This window comes from Panthera uncia (genome assembly GCF_023721935.1).
Source record: "Panthera uncia isolate 11264 chromosome A3 unlocalized genomic scaffold, Puncia_PCG_1.0 HiC_scaffold_11, whole genome shotgun sequence".
Classification (NCBI taxonomy): domain Eukaryota; kingdom Metazoa; phylum Chordata; class Mammalia; order Carnivora; family Felidae; genus Panthera; species Panthera uncia.
This window is the reverse complement of record NW_026057578.1, coordinates 75,348,083-75,357,224: the sequence shown is the minus strand read 5'-3', so window position 1 is coordinate 75,357,224 and position 9,142 is coordinate 75,348,083. Positions and strand designations below refer to the sequence as shown.

General features: G+C 39.0%; 1 long non-coding RNA gene across 2 annotated transcripts; it reads left to right on the top strand.

Annotated features, from left to right (window-relative positions):
* Positions 1–1,326: 1,326 nt before the first annotated feature.
* Positions 1,327–8,711, top strand: LOC125937018 (uncharacterized). Of its 2 annotated transcripts, none has more exons than XR_007462210.1 (4): positions 1,327–1,605; positions 5,008–5,150; positions 5,621–5,741; positions 6,147–8,711. It is a non-coding gene; the product is annotated as an uncharacterized LOC125937018 (long non-coding RNA). The 2 variants fall into 2 exon arrangements; XR_007462211.1 differs by lacking the exon at positions 5,008–5,150 and adding an exon at positions 3,867–4,018.
* Positions 8,712–9,142: the final 431 nt, after the last annotated feature.

Genomic DNA, 9,142 nt, shown 5'->3' with positions numbered 1-9,142 from the left:
AGTGCAGCTTGGTATATTCCACCCTCGATTAGTTACATATATATTGCTATGTACACAGGATATCAAGTGAACGCTTGCTTCATATGAAACCAGTGCATGTCTGCTTGTGTGTTGAAATCTGATCCATATGTCAGAAGTTAGTCTCAAGCAAATGGCAGTTGGGTAAGTTTGCTCAGTGGCGTCTACACACTGAGGCAAAAAAAGCAAACTGTCTTTTCTCATTAACCTCACATCACACACAGAGAAGTCAATGATTGGTACACAGCAACTGATGCAGAATCCTAGGAATCTGAGACTGTTTTCCTTCCTAGAAGAAGTCAAGCTAAGACCATAGACCAGGAATGGTGAATACCTGCCGCAAACCCACTGGCAAGCACACCTGGTCCATGTATAGGAATTCACGCTCGGAATGACGTAGCTCTGTTACCATTTTAGAGTCTAAGTAGAGTGTGCTCTCATGCACCCAATAGAAAGCTATGCATGAAACCTGGGGTGAAACAGTTGGAACTTGCCACAGATCAGCAAGTGCGTCTTGCTCCTAGAGGGAAACATTCTATGTTTGCACATGGCAACAGCCCACGTGGAATGAATGGCTTTCAGAATGGCCAGTGTATCCATTTTAATCGATGTGTCTTTAATAGTTTATTTAATCACTTCATCTTTGATAAAGGTCAAAGGCTGCATAGAACAGTATTTTGCATTGATGGCCTCCTACTGCAATTAATTCAGGTTATTTTTCCTTGAATATACATAGATTATATATCTTATACCATTGTTAGCAAAATGCATCAATGTCCTTCCGTATCGAGAAACAGTTTTTAAAACATTTATAATGGTGACAGATATTACCTTAGCCCCCTTTCTTTTCCTTTCTCTCTTCTTTCTTCTTCCTTCCTTCTTTCTTTTAATCTTTCCTCCCTCTCTCCTTCTCTCCCTCGCTTCATTCCTTCCTTTCTCCTTTCCTTTCTCCCTTCCTTCCTCTTTCATTCCTTCCTTCCTTCTATCATACTCCTTGCATTAACATGGGAATTTGATTTTGCCCCCCCTCCAAAGAGATATATTCAGGTATCTGGTCCATTTTGATCCATGATAAAATTATTCTTTGTGATACCTAAAATACTTCCAATGACAAGACACCTGTGGAGAAGCCATTTATGTATTGATGGATCTTAAAACTCAAAGATATTTCCTGATAATAATGTTACTCAATGCAATGACTGCTGTCCCAAAATGTATGCATATTACCATCATCGACTTCATAATGCCCTTTCAGTGGGCAGTTCACCTGTAGGAATCCTGGCCCTAGCTGTTCACTGGCTGGGAGAGCATTAACAAGGCTCTTACCCTCGCTGAGGAACAGTTTGCTCATTTCTAAAGTGGAATCAATGACATTAATTTACTGACTTATTATGATGATGTAATAGGATGATATACATCAAGTATCTAAAGTAGCTCTTGGCGTGATGGAAAGAATTCATACTGTTTTATCCACCATGCAAGATGTTTTGCATTGGTTTTGCCAAACCTAAGGGCATCACACCTTTTTAAGAATCAAATTAATGCTATGTATGCTGACCTCCATGCATGATGACTGTTTATATTCAGGTAAGTGAATCACATTTTCTTCTCCCATAAAAATAAGATAAATATCTTCAACTTCCCTTTTAGTCCCTCCTGACTCCCTTGGAAATGGCAGCAAAATTCAGAAATTGAGAGAAGTATATTCGAGCAAAGAGAGACTATGTTCCTTTTTTATTGTTTGGGTTTAATAAGAGATGAATATATTAAGGTATATAACATGATGATTTGATATGATATACATAGTGAAATGATGAATAGAAGCAAACTAATTAACATATCTTTTCCTCATATGGTTTTCCTCTGTGTGGGATGGAGCACCCAAAATGTACTCTCCTAGTATATTTCTAGTATTCAATTATTTTGAATCATGCTGTACATTAAATACTGTTTTCTTTATTCTTTATCAGGAATCCAAAAACAGAATTTATTTTAAAATCTGCTATCACACCTTTTGTTTTTTTCATTTCATCAGAAACATGGTAATGGTTGGACCTGGTATTTCGCTGACTTACGAAAAAGGAAGGCATAAAGTTTTCTAGTTCTAACCCATCTCCTTGACTCACCTTTAGCATAATACAAACACAGATTTACCTAGTTTATACAGATAAAGAGTGTATTCTTTCGGGGACCATATGCCTGTGTAAATAATAGCAAAACAGATGAACATTTCCTCAAACTCCACATTTGTCGTATGATATAAGGTATGTCTAAGGCACTGCCTTCCACCTCCAGATAAAACCAGTAATCTATCTCAAGGTAGCCAAACTTGTGCCACTACCTTCTCCTTCCTTTTAAATGTATGTTGTGTGCTTTACCTTATTACCCCATGCTTTATTGTTTCACATTATCTGCTCATAAGAATGATTTGAGTATTTTACGGTATATAGATGTGTTAAATTGATTGGCAAATAATATTTAAAACTACCCGAACTTTTTACTTTACATTCTCTTTTCTTCCCTCCTGCCAGCTCACATGTAGGTGTAAACATTCAGTAAATATACAGGTCAGATGCATTACAACCTCAAAGATTCTGTGCTTCAAAAAATGCCTGATTCCATTGAAATCATCGAGGCATGCGAGTCCAACTTACACTACTTGTCACCTTTGTTTCACCTCTTGCTTCATTAGAAAGGAATTGCTAATGCATAATATTTGTCATACTTCTATCTAAATTGGCCAAATAAGATGTCACTAATATTACTTTCACCTTTCTTTGAGGCTTTGTCTACAAAAGATGGGGCAGGGAGACTGATCTAAATCAGCTATGCAACTAAGTTAACGAAACTCGGATTTGTATTTACTCCTTATAATTTAGCTCTTCAAGTTCAAACTTTCCCAATAAAATTTATTCATATAAGGAGACAAAGTCATAGGTTTGATCTCGGCAGACACGAGGACTTATAGATTTCTATTAAGCAATTTTAAAAAGGAACAGAAGAGTTAAAAACTAAACTATTCGGTCACTTCCTTCATGTATAGCTTTATTTCGGTTTCAATGTTAATATATTTGTATCATGATAGATAATTTGGGTCCTCACTGGGCTTCACCTACTCTCAAAACTTTGAATTCTCTATGCTTGTTAAAAATCATCTGAACGTTCTCTAAAAACAACTTTATAAATATACATATCCACCTTTCTTTTCCAGATGATGGATTTTTTTTTTCATTCTCTCAATATACCTCTCTGGTAATCTTGATCGATTTCCCTTGGTTTACTCTAATCGTTCAGTTGCCTTTGAGAAAATATTCTCCAGTAGAAGACTTGTTACATCTCATACACTGCGCTGTCTTTCTTCCTTTACACATCTGGTGTGCTCTCCTTTTCCATCCTTTGATATTTGGCAGACTAAGCATTGTGATAGTAATCAGGCCCATCTATGATATGTCCATCAAAGGCTAGGAAGCTAATATACCCAGGGATGTCCTCTGAAGACTTATGAGGAAAGGTAGATTGTGGCTTACCCCCTGCCAAAAGACTGGACACAGGACTTCCTTCACCCAGTGCATTCCAGAGGTAGTTTGAGATGCCCTGAGGAGCAGGAAGCAAGAAGTCAGGCTATATTCATTGCATTGAAATACCCCATTTCTTTCAAACAGCTCACACAATGTTTGTGGATGCTTCGATCCTAAAGAATTTACAGAAACCTTTGCAGATTTCACATTCCCGCCAAGCCCCACACCCCATTCTACAGAAGTAGAAATTTCCCCAAAGTACCAAAGTGCTTGCTGAATGCAAGCAAAACCTCAAGTTTTCCTATTGTTCCACAACTTCCGTCTTTCTAGATAGACTCTGCTGAAACCCTGCAGCGATAAACTTCTACAGCCTGCTTATTCTGTCGATCAGTCTCCATTTCCAAATATGAAAAAGGCCAGGGAAGTTTGTCCTCTTTTGAATTCTCAGCTTCCCAGGTCATGAAACTGTCCTTCCCCTTATTGTAAGTAGATTTGTGTTTTCCTCAATTCCATATCCTGCAATCTATTTCATAGTTAAGGTACACCGTGAGGTATAATACCTTGAATGTATTTATATGAAAGTGTGGTGTTTTCTTTCTTCCCCTCCCACAAGAGGCTATATAGAAGAGAACTACTGTTGTTACTTATTTTTATTCCTCCTGCTTACATCCAAGGAATTTCCGAACAGTCAAGTTGGAGCATATACATCTGAGCAAAATTGCTACATATTACCTTCTTCATTTCAGTCAATTCCTCTTTTATTCCAGGCACCAGAGCATTGACACTGACACATTGATGTTCTCCTTGTGAGAATTAGCCTATCACATTCATTTACATCCACTTAATTGCTGCTACTATTGTTTAGTCCGTTAACCTCTAGCTAGGGTGCAATTCACGTGAACGCTGGGGAAGCACAACCATTCGATTAGTTCTGCAAAGTAGATTAAAATCTTCTGGCTAATTGGAGACTGTCCATACTGCTGCCTTTCTTTCAGCTCTAGGTTAAAGAAATGTCTTGAAGCCATGTCTTCAAGGGAGGGCTCTTAGTTGTCATATGGAAGACTTGACTGGATCCAATAGCGTTTTCTGAGTATGTCTGTGTATAGGACATTGTGCCAACAATTATCACCAGTCGGGTCTCTGCCTTCAATCTGCAACTAGCCTTTTGATTGGCAACTTGCCTTCTTCCTTTTCATAAGAAGCACATGCACACTGGAGAAACTCCAACTTGGTATGTGGCTAAATCATTAGTATCCCAAATTCATAGGAATTTCATTCTGAAATATAAGCACTAAGAAAATTCCTTATGAAATGGTTTATCTAGTTTGGGGGGAAATGTGAATTAACAACACAATAGTCTCACTTAATCCAAAGCACGACACCATGTTTGACATAGCTTATTTTCTTAGAGCCTATCACTGATCTTCTGGCAAGCATGCTTTGGTAACACTAACCTGTTGCACTGTTGTAGGCAATGAAGTCCCAAAGTTTTCCTTGTCAACACATCATCACCACGTATACATTAAACCGAAATGTTTTAAGATATTTAATTATGCTTTATCTAAAGAAGATGGGAAGTTTCCACATCCACTCCAGGAATTCTAAGAAATTGCAGTAGGTCAAATTTCTTCATTTAATCTAAAATGCCTGTCTCATCGTGGTTTCAGTCTACCTCTTCAGCACATTTTCTGAATGTACCCTAAAGTCCAGCCATTAAAAGCTGGTAGCCCTTCCTTAGATACATTATACTTTTTTTTTTATGGCCTGGTGTCTTTATGTTGCTGTTCAGAATCTGGGGTTTGTTTTATGAACCAGGGAAACACATAGGAAGAAGTGCTTATGTTGACCTGAGTCATCAACATCAGGAATTGATCTAAACACCTTCCAGGTGCTTTACATCACTCACATCACCTAATCATCCCAATAGACATGTGGGAAGAGTCCTCATACCTATTTATGGATAGGCTCAGGCTCTGAAAGTTTGAGTGAACTGCGTGAGGTGACATGGTCAGTAAGTTAACAAAGCACTGAATTGGAATCCAGGGCTATATGACTCCAAACCTCCTTCCTTCCTACTTCATCAGAGAGGTGTTCCCTAAGAAGAGAGAAATCCTAAGCTGCAACTTGAAAAAGATGACAGTATTCACAAGATAGAAGATAAGGAAGTCAACATTTCTGGGGAGGAACTCCCCCACCTCCCCAGATGTGCGTGGTGGGTACGTCAAAGGTAACCAAGAGCACTGGGAGGTGGATGCAGGAGGACGAGGGGAAAGGGTGATGGCAATAGACAGTGTTGAGACCACATGATATCTCCCACGGGAAAATTACCAACTGGCAACCATGCTGCAGGTGGAGAATCTCAAATAGCTTGTGGAGAGGATAGGGAAGACATTAAGGCTGACTAGGAACCCAGGGGTTCTGGGACTTAAAGACCGTGCTACTGACCCTCCTCTGAAGGTGCCAAAGAAGAAAGCATTTCATTGTCTGTGAAGGCTGCAGATGTGGTGATTACACAACAGATCGTAAGGTAGACACCTTAGGACAGAAGGGTTTGGCTGACTCATCAGTTTTTTGTCTCTCTGACCTCTGTTTTATCTTTCCATTGTACAGGAAGAAGATAAGCAACCAAGAGAAAGAAAAACCTATCACAAAGTAAGAATGACCCCTAACATTTAAAGGGCCTGGAGGAAGAACACAAAGGGAGGCCCACATACTGCAATGGCAAAATATTTTAACATTACAATTCAAACTAGGAAACTATTGACTAAAATGGATTCTATCTTCTTATGTTGATGGATACAAGAACAATGTAATGACAATCCAGAAGTCCAGGTGTCAATTTAGAATCTTTGGGCCCCTTGGAGTTCTTTGCTGGAATTGGCAGAAGAGGGAAGCCTTACTCCAGCCTATTCTTCCCATCCCTGCATTATGAGGCTCCTAATGTGTGTGGACACATCTTCCTACATTTCCATGTTCAGTCCACAACTCAGCTCTTGGGGGTGTAGAGGCCATTGGTAAGGTCCACCTCTGAGAAAATGGACCCAGGAGAGAGGACTGCACAGACCCTAGAAGTGGGTTTAGGGCCACCTGGGTCAGGAATTTGGGGGTCTAGTATATCTTGAGCATGGCCTAGAAGGGGGCAGGAGTTCAAGATCCAGTTGGGAATGTTTCTTGGTACTTTGCACAACTGACTCATTAATGAGAACTAAAATGGGACCAAGAAGTAACACAATGAGCTCAGCAAAGCACAGGGTTAAGGCAGGGGCGGCTTCTGCCTGGATCTAGAAACAGTATTGCAAGGAGAAGTATCAAAAATGCTGTCTTACAACCCAGAGATCCTGTTTGGGCATCAAAGTTCCTCTTTGTTGTTTCACCAGCTTCAGGTGGCCCCAGTCATATCAGAGCACACGGGAGCCTTGCATTTGGCATAGACACAATTTCAAGAAGCGTCCTTAAAAAGTGGTTGTTGTGGTTTTAATGTTAATCATTTTAATTTTTCAATCAGTTAAAGATCTTTCAAACTCTCATGCAGTCCACATTGTCTATACCTACCAGGTCATACATGAAGATTCAAACCGCCATAAAACAAAGAAAAAAATTTGAGATTCCATTTCATTTCTCCACTGACAACACACAAACACACACACACAGTTGAAGTAGCTATTTAATACCGTCCTATTTACAAATTGTATTCACCAGCAAATTGAGTCTAAGAAGTTCCTTCTCTGCCTTCGCCTACCCGTTTGGCTACTGAGCTTGCACAATCAGAAAACCCTCAATCAGTTCAAAATGGAGAGCTTCCTTCTGCAAACTCACTCTACAAATTGCATTAGGCTCCACATCACATCTCCCCTCCTTCAGCCCTAGTGGATAGAACAAGTTTCTCTGAGAGGATCATTTCTGTTGACCGAACTTTAAGTTCTTTTCCCAGATCCCTAACATGAGTTGACTGAATTTCTTGAAGCTTTTGTGTGTAAAGGTTGCAGAATGTCAATTCTCTAGTGATGGGATTTGGAAAAAGGAATGAAACCCAGAGCCTTTACTCATAGTGTACGAGGCACCTCCTTTTATTACTAAGTATTTCCACAACAATATTAGGGCTATTTGCCATATTCCTTTTATCCAAGGATCTGACACCATTTCTCTTTTTTCTGAGGGTGTGGTCCCAAAATCATACAAGTAATAATCAGCAGCATTTATTGAGAGCCTCTGAGGTTCCAAACATCGTGCTTTGTATTTTTTATGAGTTGTCTTCTAACCTTATACCAACCTTATGAAATGATTATGGTTGCTATTATTTTTATGACTACTGCCGCTGTTGTTGTTTTTATTGATGTTAAAGTGATAGAGATGAGAAAGCTGAAGCTTGGAGATGCTAAGTAACTCATTCAAAGTCACACAGCTAGTAAGCTGCAAAACTGTGAGCTTACACCAGACATCATGACCAACTCCAGAGGCCTTCTACAGCAGGGCACAAATGCCCGATAGCATTTGTAAAACAAATTTCTGGGAGACACAAAGAGGAGGTGGATATTCTTCTGCCTCTTAGTTCCTTAACCTGGAGGGAGTTTAAAGGAGACAGAACCAAAGCGGAGTAACACAGACCATATTTACCCTCCCACCGGAAACAACTGAAAATAAGGAAGAATTTATGAATCTATATATACAGCTTTGAAGACATTGGACATTAAGCAACTAAAGTGAATGATATCTGAGAGACGGGAAGCAAATGAGGCGAACCCTAAGTTTGCTCCACCTCACTCCCTTGAGTGAGTTCTTGGGCTACAGTACAGAGGAAAAACCATTCTACTCCTATTTACTCAAGAAAAATAAAAACATATATCCATACAAAGACTTGCTCATGATGTTTATGGCAACGGCTGTGTTCATCAGAGCCACAAACTGGAAACAACACAAATGTGGGAAGAAAATGTAACATATCTATACAATGGAATAGTACTTAGTATAAAAAAGGAATAGCAATTGGTATATGCAACAAAGACATAGATTTCAAAATAATTATGCTGAGTAAAAAAAAAAAACTAGACAAAGACGGGAACACAGTACGTTTATAATTTATATAAAATTCTACAAAATGCAAATGAATCTCAGGTGACAGAAAACAGGCCTGTGGTTGCTTGAGTGCAGGAAATGATTGCAATGGGAGATGAGGAAACTTTGAGGGTGATAGATATGTTAATTATCTTCAGCATAGTGATGGTTTCACAGGTGCATATATATGTCAAAACTTGTGTAACTTCTGTGCTTCAAAATATGTGCAATTTATTGTCTGTCAAATATGCCTTAATAAAGCCCTTAAAATAAACAGAACAGTTTAAATTAACAAGATGATAGGTTTCTTTCTTGTTTGTGTATTTGTTTTGGTTTATTATCATAAAATATAACGTTCATAAAAGTGGATACATAGTTTATCTTACTCATTCTGGATCTCTAGTGCCTCCCATTAGGTGTGTTCCAATGACTATTTCTAAGTAAGAAATTACCCCAAAATATGGTAGCATAGAATGGCCATATGTCACCCTCATGGATTCTGTGCATCAGGAATTAGGGAAGACTGGTAATGGCTTCTCTCTGCTACATGATGT